General features: G+C 40.2%; 1 protein-coding gene and 1 pseudogene across 15 annotated transcripts in view; one reads left to right on the top strand and one right to left on the bottom strand.

The window, feature by feature from the left end:
• EPB41L2 (erythrocyte membrane protein band 4.1 like 2) overlaps window positions 1-15,652 on the bottom strand; it is a 210,278-nt gene that overhangs the window by 155,111 nt on the left and 39,515 nt on the right. The window contains exon 1 of one of the 15 annotated variants that reach the window (XM_032407862.1): window positions 9,161-12,204. The exons of the other annotated variants lie outside the window; for them this stretch is intronic. The gene's annotated coding sequence lies outside the window, so the exon portion shown is untranslated. Of the gene's footprint in view, window positions 1-9,160; window positions 12,205-15,652 lie in introns of those variants that run through there. 15 annotated transcript variants of the gene reach the window in all.
• On the top strand, window positions 3,603-3,722 carry LOC116634832 (annotated as a pseudogene).

The following is a 15,652-nucleotide window of genomic DNA, read 5'->3' as shown; positions in this document are numbered from 1 at the left end:
TATTCTAAATGTAAAGCCTACATTTTTAACTTCCACTCCTCTCAGGTTCACCTCAAATAACCCTAAGGTAGCAGCAATTCAGCCATATCACAATGGTTTTCAAACTTCTCCAAAGTACCTGGGACAAATTAGCTACACAGGTGTGTTTGGGTAGTTTCAAGGTTTTACTTTTTTTCGTAGTCAAAGTTAAAGTTAGATGGATTTAACACTTTAAGGCAAATCTAATGATCTGTAATGTATCCTAGAGGATAACACCTCACAAATTCTCCCCAGTAAATAAAGTGAAATAGGCAGCACGGTACAGTGAGAAGTAAATGGGAATCAGTGGAACCAGTTCCAATTCCAGCTCCGAAACAATTTTGAGCAAGTCACTTAACCCCACTTTTCTAAATTTCCTCTTCTAGAAAATAGAGGAAAGATGAATTCTCTCTGAACGTGCCTTACAGTTCTAAAATTCTACATTTAAAAAAAAAATACTTGGCATGGTAAACTACACACAAAATGAAGCTGGATGAAAATGGACATCAAATCCAAATATACAGTATGAGCCCCGAAGTCTTTATTCTATAAGCTAGGAGTAGGGTACAAGGATAGACACAGACTACTAATAGTGATTGTGTTTGAAAGTGAGAATCAAGCTTTTACTATTTATGGTTCTCTGTATTCCAAATTTTATTCAACAAACATGTAAGTTTATCATTAAAAAGATCCAATCCCTTGACTCCAAGCTTACCATTTGGAATCAGAGCTCTTCAGCCTCTATGAAATATGCCGGAAATCAGAGTTCTCTTAGAAACACTATATCCAGTCTTCCAATTAGGGGGGGCAGCAGAGGGGTGTAAACACTCAACTTTGTTCTTCCACAGCTATTTTTCTCATCTAGTCTGAAACCCCTCCTCTGTCCCCACCCTTCCCCTTAAAAATCTCTTGGGAGTGATTGAACGCAAGTAACCTAAAACTGGAATTTCTGGGACTGTCTGCTTCTCAAAAAGTACTGTATTTTCATCTCGCTACCTCTACACACACAGAATTGAATTTCAGACTTATTTTCACAACAAAAGCTCACAGTAGTCCTTAAGTATTCTTTGTAAAAAGGGAGGAGCGGGGCGGGGCAGGGCAGGCTACGTAGAACAAAACGATGCGGCACCTGTGGGGGTGATGTCATCACCAGCCGTGGCTCTAGAAAACAAGCTGTGGCTAGGATCCCCAAGCCGACCTCACACTATTTAACAAAAACAGTCCTTCCTGGCCCTAGAAAACCTCACTCACACTTGACTGCTCTGCTGAGGAAGCCCTATACTTGCAACTTTGCAGCTTTAAACACTTTGTAGAGCACAGCATCAAATACCGTCTGGACCATCTTTGGAGAGCTACGCTTAGCTGCTCTAAATTGTATTTAGTATCTGGCAGGCCTGAAAAGGACTAACTCTGCACTCCTGTCCACAGGCAGGATATAGGGACTCCCGACTCATGACAGGCCTGATTGAAAAAAAAAAAAAAAAGAACGACACATACACCCCAGCTCCAAATGAAGTGACTGACTTGGTTGCGAAAGGGGTGGGCAAAGCGGGGAATGAGGCCAGGTGTCAAAAAGTGAAATCCTGGGGTGCCTCGCTGGCTCGGTGAGTGGAGCACATGACTCGATCTCAGGGTTGGGAGTTTGAGCCCCACCTTGGGTGTAAAGAGGACTTAAAAGTAAAATCATAATAAATAAATAAATAAATAAAATTGAGAGGTGAGCCTCAATCTTCATTCTGTAAAATGAGGCTAAGAAAATACAATGCATGGCTATTCATACAGATAAAAATAAAATACTGTTGGTAGAATGACGGTTTTTAACATAAACACTAAGTTCATGTTAGCTATTATTTTCTTGCCCCACAGTAACGGTCATTAAAGGGAATACTAACTCCTCGAGTTTACTTAAGATCCAATCAATCTATAATATGCCTGAAAGTACTTGAAAAAAAGTACTGGCAAACTTTCAACACTTCTAAGGAAAATACACAAGGAGTTTTAACTACAACATATTTGCTCCCCAGGAAGAATGGGTGGGATATGACCCTTTCTGCCACCCTCTAGTCATAGTAGAAAACACCCACGGAAGAATCCCTATCCGGCCACTCCTCCAGCAAGGGGCGCACCCAGAGATGAGGTACCTGACACGAGCTTGGGGTAAGAACTCGGGGTAACGGGCTGAAGTGCTACAGGATCCTGGACCTCCACCCAATCTCCTAACTCCCCTACCCACCAGGGCCTGGTCACCTTTCCCTCCCTTTTTAAGAGCCACAGAATGTAGCCTCCTGCTTCCTTCCCACTGCCAACGCCTGACCAAGATGATCCAGTATAAAGGGAAACTAGACTCTCCACCTCCCAGGTTCAGTCTAGAAAGCAACCCAGGCCTTGCAACTTACTACCACAATTTTTTTTTTTTTAAAGATTTTATTTATTTATTTGAGAGAGAGAGAGAGAGAGCACATGAGAGGGGGAGGGCCAGAGGGAGAAGCAGACTCCCCGCTGAGCAGGGAGCCCGATGCGGGACTCGATCCTGGGACTCCAGGATCATGACCTGAGCCGAAGGCAGTTGCTTAACGAACTGAGCCACCCAGGCGCCCCTTACTACCACAATTTTACTACTCCTAACAACGGGGACATGGCCGAGGAAAGGCTAAGTGTGCGTGCCTGTTTTCACTTACATTCTAAGGCCAAAGCCAAAATTCACACTCGGATGCTAATGCTAATATTTCTTCATTTTTAAAAAATCCTGAACACGGTAGGAGGAAGACGCTAGAACTTATATCTTACAAATCCCAAGACTGCGTCTACTTGATTTTTTATAGACCTGATCTCCTCCTAATCCTCTAAAATTTTCAACTATCTATTGCTGACTATGTGTTCTACAGTCAACCCATCACTGAAAATCGCAGAAAGCTCTCTCCCTATGACCCAAAGCACACCAACAGTCTCCTCTCCTCACTGCCTAGCTTTTAAAAGATCTTAGCGATGACCCAGACTCTGGTACTTCCCTAATTGGACAGTGAAGCTGCAGAGACCCAGGGCTGAGTCAGAGCTCACCCTATATCTGAGCCACACTTCTCTCCACCACCTTACAATGTTCCAAGTTACTAGGGAAGAGGGGAGCTGAATCCCAAACCTTCACATGTATAATGCATTCCAAATTGAAATCATTTTTATTATCATACTCCTACTCCTTTTTATAAGGCCGTGTGGGTGTGTGTGTGAGAGAGAGAGAGAGAGAGATCCTGCCCTCCTCACCATTTTAGTTACCCATTCCCACAGTCATACCCCAAGCACTGGCTTTCAAACTTTTCCACATGTGACCCAGAGTAAAATATTTCCCTCCCTCCAACCCAGTTTGCAAATACAATGTAAACATACCCAGTTTTAATGGAAACAAAGTTTTCAAAAGACTATGTGTGATCCACTCTGATCCAGACTAATGCCTAAACTTAGGCAGATTGTGCTAAATCCAGCCCCCACCCCTGGGTTCAGTGAGCCTTCTGCCAGTGGATTTCCTCAGCCAGAAAAAAAGGGCACCTCTTTCCTCCCACTGCCCCTCTCCTTCCCTCTCCCAAAGGCGAAGCTTTGTGCAGGGGCAGGATCACAGCCCATGAGGCTGACCCGAAGCATGATTATTGCTCATTGAAAACTTTTCCCAAAGAGGGAATCTTCTTTTAATTCATGTAATAACTCTGCAGAGTCTAGATAAGACCCTGACTCCCATGCTGTTTATTCTTTCTCATATTCTAAATGCCAGTCCTAGCCTTTTTTTTTTTTTTGGCTGTTTGCATTTATTTTTTTATGTTATGTTGGTCACCATACAGTACTTCATTAGTTTTTGATGTAGCGTTCTATGATTCATCGTTTGCGTATAACACCCAGTGCTCCATGCAGTATGTGCCCTCTTTAATACCCATCACCAGGCTAACCCATCCCCCCACCCCCTCCCCTCTAAAACCCTCAGTTTGTTTCTCAGAGTCCATAGTCACTTATGGTTCGTCTCCTCCTCCGATTTCCCCCCTTTATTTTTCCCTTCCTTCTCCTAATCTCCTCCATGCTATTCCTTATGTTCCACATGAGTGAAACCATATAATTGTCTTTCTCCACTTGACTTATTTCACTTAGCATAATCCCCTCCAGTTCCATCCGTGTCAATGCAAATGATGGGTATTCATCCTTTCTGATGGCTGAGTAATATTCCATTGTATATATGGACCACAGGTTCTTTATCTATTAGTCTGTTGAAGGGCATCTCGGCTCTTTCCAAGTTTGGCTATTGCGGACATTGCTGCTATGAACATCGGTGTGCATGTGCCCCTTCTTTTCACTACATCTGGGTCTTTGGAGTAAATACCCAGGAGTGCAATGGCTGGGTCATAGGGTAGTTCTATTTTTAACTTTTTAAGGAACCTCCACACTGTCTTGCAAAGTGGCTGTACCAATTTGCATTCCCACCAACAGTGTAGGAGGGTTCCCCTTTCTCTGCATCCTCTCCAACATCTGTTGTTTCCTGCCTTGTTAATTTTTTCCATTCTAACTGGTTGTAAGGTGGTATCTCAATGTTGTTTTGATTTGAAATTCCCTCATGGCTAATGATGTTGAACATTTTTTCATGTGTCTGTTAGCCATTCATGGGTCTTCTTTGGAGTAGTATCCATGTCTTCTGCCCATTTTTTGACTGGATTATTTGTTTTTTGGGTGTTGAGCTTGAGAAGTTCTTTATAGATTTGGATACTAGCCCTTTATCTGTAGTGTCATTTGCAAATATCTTCTCCCATTCTGTGGGTTGCCTCTTTATTTTGTTGGCTGTTTTCTTCGCTGTGCAGAAGCTTTTTTAAATGATTTCTTGAAAAATCCTGTCCTAGACCTATAATCCTACCATTATCTTAATTTCCTGCATCTCAACCTTTGATTATCTTCCATCTTTCTAGCTCAATCCCTCTCGAACCCCAACTCCAACAATTCTTTGATCTGAGCAGCCTGTGCCCCTCCCACTTCCCAATGCCAAGTCTTTGTTACCCTCCTTCAGCACCTTGGATCCCATGGGCCACCACGATAGCCTTAACTCCCAGCTCCTCTCTCCTCCAGCATGTTCGAATGTTCCACCTAACTCTGGCCTTACTTACTTGCAACCATGCAGCAAAACAAAAATAGCTATGATAACTTTTCTCAAAAATCACAACCACAGACTTTAATTGGACTCAGAGATCTCCAGAAATCCTAGGACAGTTCCCTCATCAACCCACCCTACACTTCCACTCTCCTGGACACAGATTTCACATCTAGGCAAAAAGCTAAAAAAAACAACAAAAAACTACAGACTAAAAATATAGGACACTGGAAATTGGATCTTCTTATGGGTTCAGCCACAATCTAACTACAGCTGTCCTCCAAGAAGGAAAACCAGATATTGCTTAACAATCTCATAGTTGTAAATGGAAGTTACTAGAGTAAAAAAAAAAAAAAAAAAAAGACTTTGCAGTACAAGGCTGACTTCCAATAAGTTTAAGAGCATTTTGCCATTAAAGAATAAAAGAGGGGCGCCTGGGTGGCTCAGTTGGTTGGGCGACTGCCTTCGGCTCAGGTCATGATCCTGGAGTCCCGGGATCGAGTCCCGCATCGGGCTCCCTGCTCGGCGGGGAGTCTGCTTCTCCCTCTGACCCTCCTCCCTCTCATGCTCTCTGTCTCTCATTCTCTCTCTCTCAAGTAAATAAATAAAATCTTTAAAAAAAAAAAAAAAAAGAAAAGAAAAAGTGTATTTACTCTCAGAAGTGTTTTTGTTTTCTTTTTTTGGAAAATGTTTGCCAATATTCTCCTTAATTCTCTTACCAAGTAGTCCATGTACAACTCCGCCCTGCCTCTCTAATCAGACAGGCAGAACAGTGTATTGTCCAAATATAATTTGTTCAACCATGCAAACACCTGTGAGATCAAGCATGTTCAATTTGCAAGGGACAAGTCCAATGGCATGGCCACGGTGATAAGAATGGATGCCCTGTTAGGGGGCCTTTTGCTGAAAGAAAGCTTTTCCATTATCTCTATTTTGAATCAAAATGTCAAATAAATGCTTTCATGTAACTCAAGAGAAAAATAAGACACATACATTATAGAGTTGCTATTTATTCTAACCCAGGCCACTAATGGGGACACTAATGCACATAAGAAAAACCCCAGAGTAAAAGGAGTCTGTGTCTCTTGAATTCAAGGGCCAAGAGAAGGAAAGCTAAGAAAACATAATGTGTCTGAGGAGGCCATAAAAGGTCAAGCCCAGAATTTAACGTACCAGATAGGAGGACTGCTACAGGGAAATCACCGCAGGACTCCAAGGGTCATTTCTATCACATTAAAACACAGTTCTTCCCCGGAGGGAGGGAACACACACGACTCACACAGTTGAGAAATCTAGACTGAAATCACACTGCCAGCAAACAAGCAGATTATGTTCCAGCACAGGCAGAGAACACAAGATAATCAAGCTTGAAGGAACCTCAGGAAGAGGACACGAACACCACTTGGACCTGCCATCCACTGGTGGCCAAGGCCATGGGCTAGCCTACCAGCCTCAGTCAAGCAGAATGAAAAAAAAAAAAAAATGTGCACAATGGTCCAGCTAATGTAACAATTCCTACCTTCCTTACTTACACTCCTTCCCCAGCACACTTTAACTTTCAAATACCTACTGTTTTCTCCTTTGGTTTTAAGGTTGCTAAACTGTTTGCTTCTCCTCTTCCTCCACCATTCAGTCATTCAACATTTAGGGAATAAAGGGTCACTATTCACCTAGCACTGTGCTAGGACATCACAACCTAGTAAGCGACACACGGAGAAAGCCACCGATTCATTGTAGGAAATACCTACATAAAGCAAGCTGGTAAGAAAAAGAAAAAAAAAAAAGGCTAAGAGCAGAGAATGGAGTGAGGTAAAGTGGAGCCATCTCTAAAGGACCAAGGAGCCAAGAAAGGTGGAGAATCCCACGCACTTGCCACAGCATCAAGATACCACTAGGAGTGGGGTGCCTGGGTGGCTCAGTTGGTTAAGCGACTGCCTTCAGCTCAGGTCATGATCCTAGAGTCCTGGGATCGAGCCCCACATCGGGCTCCCTGCTCAGCGGAGAGCCTGCTTCTCCCTCTGACCTTCCCCCTCTCATGTACTCTCTCTCTCTCTTTCTCCCTCTCTCAAATAAATAAATCTTAAAAAAAAAAAAAAAAAAAGATATCACTAGGAGTTGTTCCTTTCAACTTTTAACATTCAATCCAAATCACAAAGATGAGACCCAACAACTCACAAGGTAATCAAATACAAAAAAGTCAGTCAATTTCCCTAACGTGGTAGTTATTTGCTAAACATTGTACCTAGAGATTTCTTCTTTTTAAGCCCACCTAAAAATTCCACTTATCCACTGTATTTTAGTTTTCAGTTTACAAAGTTAATCAGTGCTTGACCCTGTAGATATGTGTGGACCTACGTACATAGAGCATTCACAACTGCATACTCTGCTCCTCAATATAATTATGAGAGGCACACTCGGACCTTCAGTCCAGTCAAAACTTGGGTGGGCATCCCTTTTATTCTTTTGCTTCTCTCTCACCCCAAACCCAGGTAGTTCATGTACCATTGGTAACAGGCAGTGCATTTATCGTAACTGAGATAATGGCAAATAATACGTCAAAGCTGTGATCTCTTCTAAGTCAGGATGGGGGCTGAAGGTAAAGTAGGAAGCAGCAGAAAGACACTCCAATGTAAGGTCAACTTGTGTTATTTGGCTTAGGGCTGGGTGAGCAGACAGATGGAGAGCCTCTTCCTTCACCTCTCAAATAGAAAATAAAACTCACCTAGTTACCATGGAGTTGTTTTGCTATGAAAAAAAATCTCATGAAGACAGAAACCACTTCTAATTAATTAGATTTGATCCGTGTCCTAGGATAGCTACATCAAGGTTTTCAACTTCTGCACGATGGACACTTTGGCCCGTAATCCTTTGTTGTGAGGCGCTGTCCTGTGTATTGTAAGATGTTCAGCAGCAACCCTAGTCTCTATGCAAGATGCTAGCAGTGCACCCTCAAGTCTTGGCGATCACAAATGTCCCCAAACAGCACCAAATGTCCCTCCTGGGACAAAAACAAAAACAAAGACCCACCCACCTCCTCCCCAGTTGAAAACAAGTGCGCTAGATTTTGAGCATCAGGTTATTTATTAAATATACAATAAAGAGGAAAGTGACATTAACAAACAGGGCAAAATATTAAGAAAAAGGTTAGGTCTTGACCAGCTATTGTCTGCATCTCAATGAAAAGCTAAGAGATATCCCCAACAGAAGAGAAAGATCAAAACCAAGGTCAAAAAAGTAAAGCGAAGTCTGGAACATTTAAGCCACAGTTAGTATAGGTGTGATAGAAGCTGCAGTTGGGGAAAAGATTAGTGAAAACATTAAAAACGAATCAAGTCTATCCTCATTCCACATATCCAAGCCCATTCTACGAGGGAAAAAAAGAAAAACACCACAAGTTTTAACACTTTAAATCTACAAAATGAGTATCTTGATATCTGAAACCGTACCTATTTTGAAATAATTAGGAACACACAGACCAGACTCCAAATCCAACAGCCCCCAACCATTTTCTAGCTACATGACGGCCCTGCCTAAGCTATTTCTCTCATCCAGAGAAGTAAACGACTTAACCAGTATGAGGGTATTAGCATAGTGCCCGGTAAGTAATTAAGTATTACCTCTATGGCAATTACCAATAGCTTCATATACATATTTTATAAACATACTTCTCACACTGCCAAAATGAAGAAAACACTTCTATAAAGTCAACTAGGAAAAAAAAAATTCCTGTAAAAATACACACCCTACATGCCAAGATTTACCAATACTTTTTTAAGGCAGGAGAAAAGTGAATTACCATTCAAGCCCATGGTTACAAAAAAATATAAATGCTGAGGGTTTGTTTGTTGTTTGTTTTTAGGTACCACATTATGCACCACCCGTGCTAACTCCAAGTATATTTCCCCAAGTTTTTATCCAGATCAACCAAAATAACACCACTTAAAGCAGCTGAGTTTAAAACTTCACTCTATACATTTTCTACAAAGCCTAACAGTCAAGTGGGAAAGAAGAGGATTTTCTCACACATACCGGAGCCAGTCTGAAGTTGCTGTTTTTGCCTCACAGAAGTTGTTTTCTAGCCACAAGCTACTACAAATTGTTCAGACCTTTTGGCAGCAACACAGGAAACTGCCCTTTTCACCCGTTCTCCCACAAAAATGTAGTCAATTTCTAGGCAGGCCCATCTCCCAAGGCTACTGGCTTGATGGAGCCAAATGCACGCCATTTTTCACTTAGCAATTCGAAAGGGCCCCAAATATTTTGCATTTTTGTGAAGAAAACTGAACTCAAGTCACCGAAGACCTGTGGACAAAGCTCTGCATGAAATCAGCTCATAAAGTGTGCTCCACCACACTTTATACCGGCCTCTGAAATTTATAGGGCATTTGGCATTCCAGCTGTTTCTATTTTATCCAGCTCGTCCAGGATGCAATAGGCAACACATGAAGCCATTTCCAGCACTTAACTGTCCTTGGCTTCCCACTATTCTCAACTCGCCATGTTTCAAGTAAGTAGGTAAAAAAAGGTACATCTGCCTTTCAATTTAAATAAAATAATAACCTCAAATGTTCCCTTTGAATCTGGGGTTTTTCCATAATCTTAAGGATCGCATAAAGGTATCTGGGCAGGCCACACAGATGAAGTGGAAGTTTTCTCTCCACTTTTTATTCGGGCATACAAATCAAACTATATTTTTCTCCCTCAAATACGTAAGCGGAGGTGAGGGTAGGAGGTGGTAAGTTACTCAACAACTGGAACATTCAATTTGAAACAGTAAAGCTGAAATTGCCTTTTGAATGCAAAATTAAAGAATCCTTGAAAACCAGGATTCCTTTTATCCCATTTGGTTTAAAATTTCACAGACAGGGCATTTATTAAAAACAACAACAACAAATAAAGAAGACTGAATGGCAAGAAGCATCTGCAGCCACTCACCAAATAAAGCTGTACACTATCCTGCCCAGGGCGAATCAGATGCCAAAAGGCAATCTGATGAATCAAGCTCGCAATTCACAGACTGAAAAAGAAAATCAGCCCAGTATTTTCCAGGGAATGGTTACTGTCTCCAAAAATGACTTGTAACCTCGGAACAAGTTCCAGTATGACACAAACGCAACCTCTCCAGAAGGGTACAATATCCGAAACTGTCCAGAAACCACCGAGACCAAAATGATAAGCAAAGGAACCTGGACTCAATTATACACACCCATTACTTTGATTTAATAAAAGATAATCCAAAGAATATTTTTCAGAGTCCAACATTAACTGTAATTTAAAATATGGTCAAGTTCAGAACTCCTTTTCAAAGATACACTGAATTATTGTAGCAAAATAGATCCTATAGATTATACCGGGGAAAAAACCCAGAAGGCAAACCAAAGAATCCAAATTTAAAATTCAAAGGAAAATTCTTACCTGTCTGGTAGGTAGAGACCTGGCTTGCCTGTATCTAAGTACAAGAGGCACACCTTGTTATTTTAGGTAATCTTCCCAATTTAAACAGATTAAGGCACATGGGGCAAGTGCTAATTGCAAGCACACTTTCATTCACTGCTTGCACTGACTGATAATAAACCAAACCATCTTTCATCTCCACAAGCAAAACAGAGTATCAGAGTGATTTCAGCTTATCAGCATCTTCAAAGGACATAGAATTGTTAATATTTATGAGAAAGTGTCTACGGAAGGATCAGGAAGAAATGGCCTCCTTGCTGGAGGCTTACTCTGTAGGCAGGAGGTAGTGTTGTGTGCTGCTGAACACCAGCATGAAACAGACTGTGAGACTATCACCAAAGGAACAGAGAAAGCCCTTCCCGAGTTAACTGTCCCCATCCTCACACGACTTACTTTCGAGTAAGTAAACAGCAACATAAGAAGAGTTGCCCCAAGGTTATCCAGAGGTCTGGCATGAGAACTCAAAGCACTCAAGTTCAAACACATGGGTTTTCTGGCCCATGTTAGAAAAAAATCAGCTTGGGAAAATTTACTTCAGATTTGAGCTAAATAGGCAACCAAGGACTCTCTTTACTACTGTTCCATGTTTCAATTGCTCACACATTAGAAAACCCATCTTAAAATACAACCCGCAGAAGAGACAGAAAATGTAGACTTGAGCACTGATTTCTGTCAGTTCTCATCCCACTTCCACCCCATATTCAATTAGTATTTATTGTGCATTTACTATATTTAAAAAAAAGCACAGGGCTGACAGTGAGAGGGATAAAGAGCGCACAAGACTCAGATGTATTTGTTACCCAATGGGTTATGTTTGCATCTGTATTTACACACAATAAATGTGTTGAGGGTGTTTTGTTTGCTTGTTTGTGTGTTTTTGTTTTTGAAGTATCTCTGTGTGGTTTACTTTATGGATGGCAAGGGCACTGAAGGCCCTTCATGGTAAAACCTCTACACATGTGGCTTCAATCAAGCCGGCAGTTTCTTGAGGATAGGTTCCAGCTCCGAATCGTCTACATCCGTGTGCTGGAAAGGGTGAGAAGAGCAGTCTTCTGTGTTGCTGCCAATGGCCTGAACGATTCGCAGTAGCTTGGGCTGGAGAAGAACTTCTCTATGAGGAAAACTGTTCACTTCCCAGCTGTCTTAGCATACTGGTGTGAGATAATGAGATTCTTCTCTATTTACTCTTATTTTCTGCTACGTCTTTTCCAGTGAAATCCTTCCCTGGAATTTTAGAATCGTGTCTTTAAATGATCTGGCTAGTGAAAAGAATGTTTGAAAATGATGCTTATTGAGAGTTTAATGGAAAACCAATTTCAGCACACGTCTAACTGTGGAGTATTAAAATCTTTCCTAAAACATAAATAAATTAAATTAAATCCTTCCTAGTCTTCTCTAGCCACAATATAGTACTAATTGTGTCTAGGTATTCACTTCCAGAAAGTTCTTCATACACACACACCACCACCAGACTGCTTGTTCACTCTGGAGAACACCAAAATGAACAAGCTCACAGCCCTTAATAAACCAGTCTAGTAATGAAGAGAAAGGGCAGAATAATAGGAGGGGGTAGATAAGAGAATGTGTGTTGTTGTAAATTCACTGGATGATTCTTGTGCACACCAAGATTGAAGGACTGTGCTCACTCGACGCCCCCATCCCCCCCATCCCCCCCGCCCCTGAAAACCAAAAAAGGCAATAAATCAGAAAGTCTACTTGAAAAACAAACAAAAAAGACTCACCATTGGATCACTCAAATTAGACAGCCACTGCAATTCTATTTAAAATATAAATTGTTCCGCTGCATAAATGAAGTATACCTACACATTAAAGTGTTTGCTGGAAAAAACTATAAAACTACTATAAAAAGAACTAGAAATCAGAAAGTTAAGTCCAATTACTGCCACTTAATTTGAATAAGAATAAAAATCCTACATGTGTATTATCTCAGAAAGTAATTAGAATAATTAAATGAAGCTATACAAGAGTATTTTTACAAAGTGCTTTAAAAATTTATCATAGGGGCGCTTGGGTGGCTGAGTCAGTTAAGTGTCTGCCTTCGGCTCAGGTCATGATCCCAGGGTCCTGGGATCGAGTCCTGCATTGGGCTCCCTGCCCCGCGGGAAGCCTGCTTCTCTCTCTCCCTCTGTCTGCTGTTTCCCCTGCTTGTGCTCTCTCTCTCTGACAAATAAATAAAATCTTTAAAAAAAAAATTTAACATAATACCACTTGCTCAAGGATCAACTCTGGTTTTAACATCCCCAGTAAATAAGACACTATCAGGAATAAAACAGTGACTAACATTAGCCGGATTTTAAAAAATCAATTTTTAGGCTTCCAGAAAATTCACTCATGAGTAGAAATATTTGCTTATTTAAGGTATGTATCTCTCTCAGTGGCTGTAGCTGATGACATTGTTTTGCATAGTTTCAATGTTGCTTTCATATTTTTGTAAGTATTATCCCCAAATTCATAGTCTTCTGCACTTTTAGTTCAAGATTAATTTTTTTCAGATTTATCTATGCTCATATATGTAGCTCTATGTAGTTCATACATGTAGGTCATTCTTTTTAACTCTCATATAGTACTCCATCATAAAATAAACTTTCTTTTTCCCAACTGGGACAGAGTGTTTCCACTACTTTGCTATTAAGATATCTCAATGACCACTGCTTCCATGTCTCCTTGCAGAGGTACAAGAGTCTCTAGAGTACGTATCTAGTGGAATGCTGGCTAGTGAGGTATGGTCAATTTTACCTGATACTGCCAAAATGTTCTCCAAGATGCTTGTACCAATTTCTATTCTCATCAAAAGTGAATACAAGCAACAACTTCTCTACATCTTCCTCAACGCTTGATATTTTTACACTCATATTATGATGGTTATGGAAAAGTCTCTTTTAACTTGCATTTCCTAACTATTAATGAGAGTTATATGCTTATTTACTGGCCATTTGGGTTTCCAGTTCTGTGAACCGCCTACAATTATCCTCAATTTTTCTATTAGGTTGCCTTTCTTATTGATTTATAGGAGTTGTTCATATAACCTAGACTTTAATCCTTATATTTTATGGGCTATAGTAATCCTCCCTTGAAAAGCCACCTACAATGGCTAGAATAGACCAAAGTCATTTTTCTCGTTTGACTACAAGTATGGGAGTAGGTGATTCATGGCTGATGCATCTAGTCAAGAACATCATCATGGAACTAGCCTTTTATCCTCCTGCCCTGCCATCTTGAACATGTAGCTTCAACTTCTTCATTGCAACAAAGCTCCTGCAGCTCTAAACTTGATACCCACATTCCAGGCAAGAGGGGAAACAGGAAAGACAAAGACAAGACCCCATATTCAGAAAGCAAAGCTTTTCCAGAAATTCTTAGCTTACCTCTTATTGCACACAACCTCTGAAGGACATCAAAGGAGACAGCCATCCATTTTTAAGTGGGCACAAAATAGGGTTGTGTTTGTAAAGAAAGGAAGGCAACTAACAATGTCTTACATCTTCCACCAATCTAAGACTTTTCTTTCCAATGTAGTATATTTTCTTGTATGGAAGTTTAAGAGTCAAATTTCTCAATCTTTATCATTTGTATTATCTGTGTTCCCTACTCCCCAGCAATGCTCATATTTTCATCTAAAAATTTTAAAGACTGGCTTTCTGCCCTTAACTCTATTATGCATCTATCATGAATTTTTGCATATAGTATGAAGTGGGGAATGAAATTTCATTTTTTTCCCCATATGAACAATCAATGGATGTACTGACCCCTCTTCTTTAATAGTTCACCTTTCCCTACTGATTTAGACAACCACCTTTATAATATAACAAGTTTCCTTATTTTGGTTTATATCAGTTTCTGGGCTTATATTGGTTTATAACAGGTTCACTGGTCTAATTACCTATCCTTGCCACATTTTAGTAACTTGGATATGTGTGGTATGGCAAGTCTTTCCAACTTGTTCTTCAAAATTATTTTGGATATTCTTGAACACATGCTCAATTACATATGAATTTTAGGATGAAGGCTGCTTTGGATTTGGAGTGGATTTTCACTGAAATTATAGATGTATCTGAGGAAAACTGGTATCCTTACAGTACCAAGCATTCCCAACAATGAACAGCTCTCCACTTATTCAGCCCTGCTTTTACATCCTTCAATGTTCCATAATTTATCCACAAAGATTTCAATCTTACTAGATTTGTTCCTAGGAAATAGAACTTCTACACTATTAGGAATTAGAAATAAGATTTTTACATAGTATTTTTAATTGGCTATCCCATGATTCACTTGGGTTTTGCACTCAGAATATTCTGTAACTTGTGAAAAAATAATTTTCATTCCTCCTTTCCAGTACTTAATGCTCATTTCTTGTTACATTGTATTGACAAATTTCAAAAACCACATAAAAATGACAAAAAGTAGTATTTTTTATTTTGACTTCAAGGATATGCTATTATACTGTTAAGTATAATATTAGACATTATTTTGAAAACACATTATTTAGCATATTAAATAATTATATGTATTCCTAATTTAGTTAGCATTTTCATGAATATTAAATTTTCACTAAATTGCTCATCTAGCAATGATAAAATCTATTAAAGGAATCTGAAATGGTATATTATTCCTACATTCTTTTTTCTTAATTTTATTTATTTATTTGAGAGAGAGAGAGAGCACAAGCTGGGGGGGAGGAGTAGAGGGAGAAGCAGACTCCCTGCTGAGCAGGGAGCCGGACTCGGGACTCGATCCCAGGACCCCGGGATCATGACCTGAGCCGAAGGCAGACGCTTAACTGACTGAGCCACCCAGGCACCCCTTACTCCTACATTCTTGAAATGAGTTCCATTTGGTTATAATAGATTTTGGGGGGAGACGGGTTTACTGGGTCCTTACGTATATTTATAAGTGACATTAGCCTATTTTTTTCCCCACTATTCTGATCAGTATCTGTTATCAGGGTTATGTTGGCCTTCAAATTTTAAAAAGAATGCTTTAATATAGTTCTACATTCTGGAACAGTAAAGGACTATTCTGTTCCATGGTAGTATAAAAACACTTTCC

Source organism: Phoca vitulina, unplaced genomic scaffold (genome assembly GCF_004348235.1).
Source record: "Phoca vitulina isolate PV1807 unplaced genomic scaffold, GSC_HSeal_1.0 scaffold9, whole genome shotgun sequence".
Taxonomy (NCBI): Eukaryota; Metazoa; Chordata; class Mammalia; order Carnivora; family Phocidae; genus Phoca; species Phoca vitulina.
This window is presented reverse-complemented; position numbering and strand designations above follow the sequence as displayed.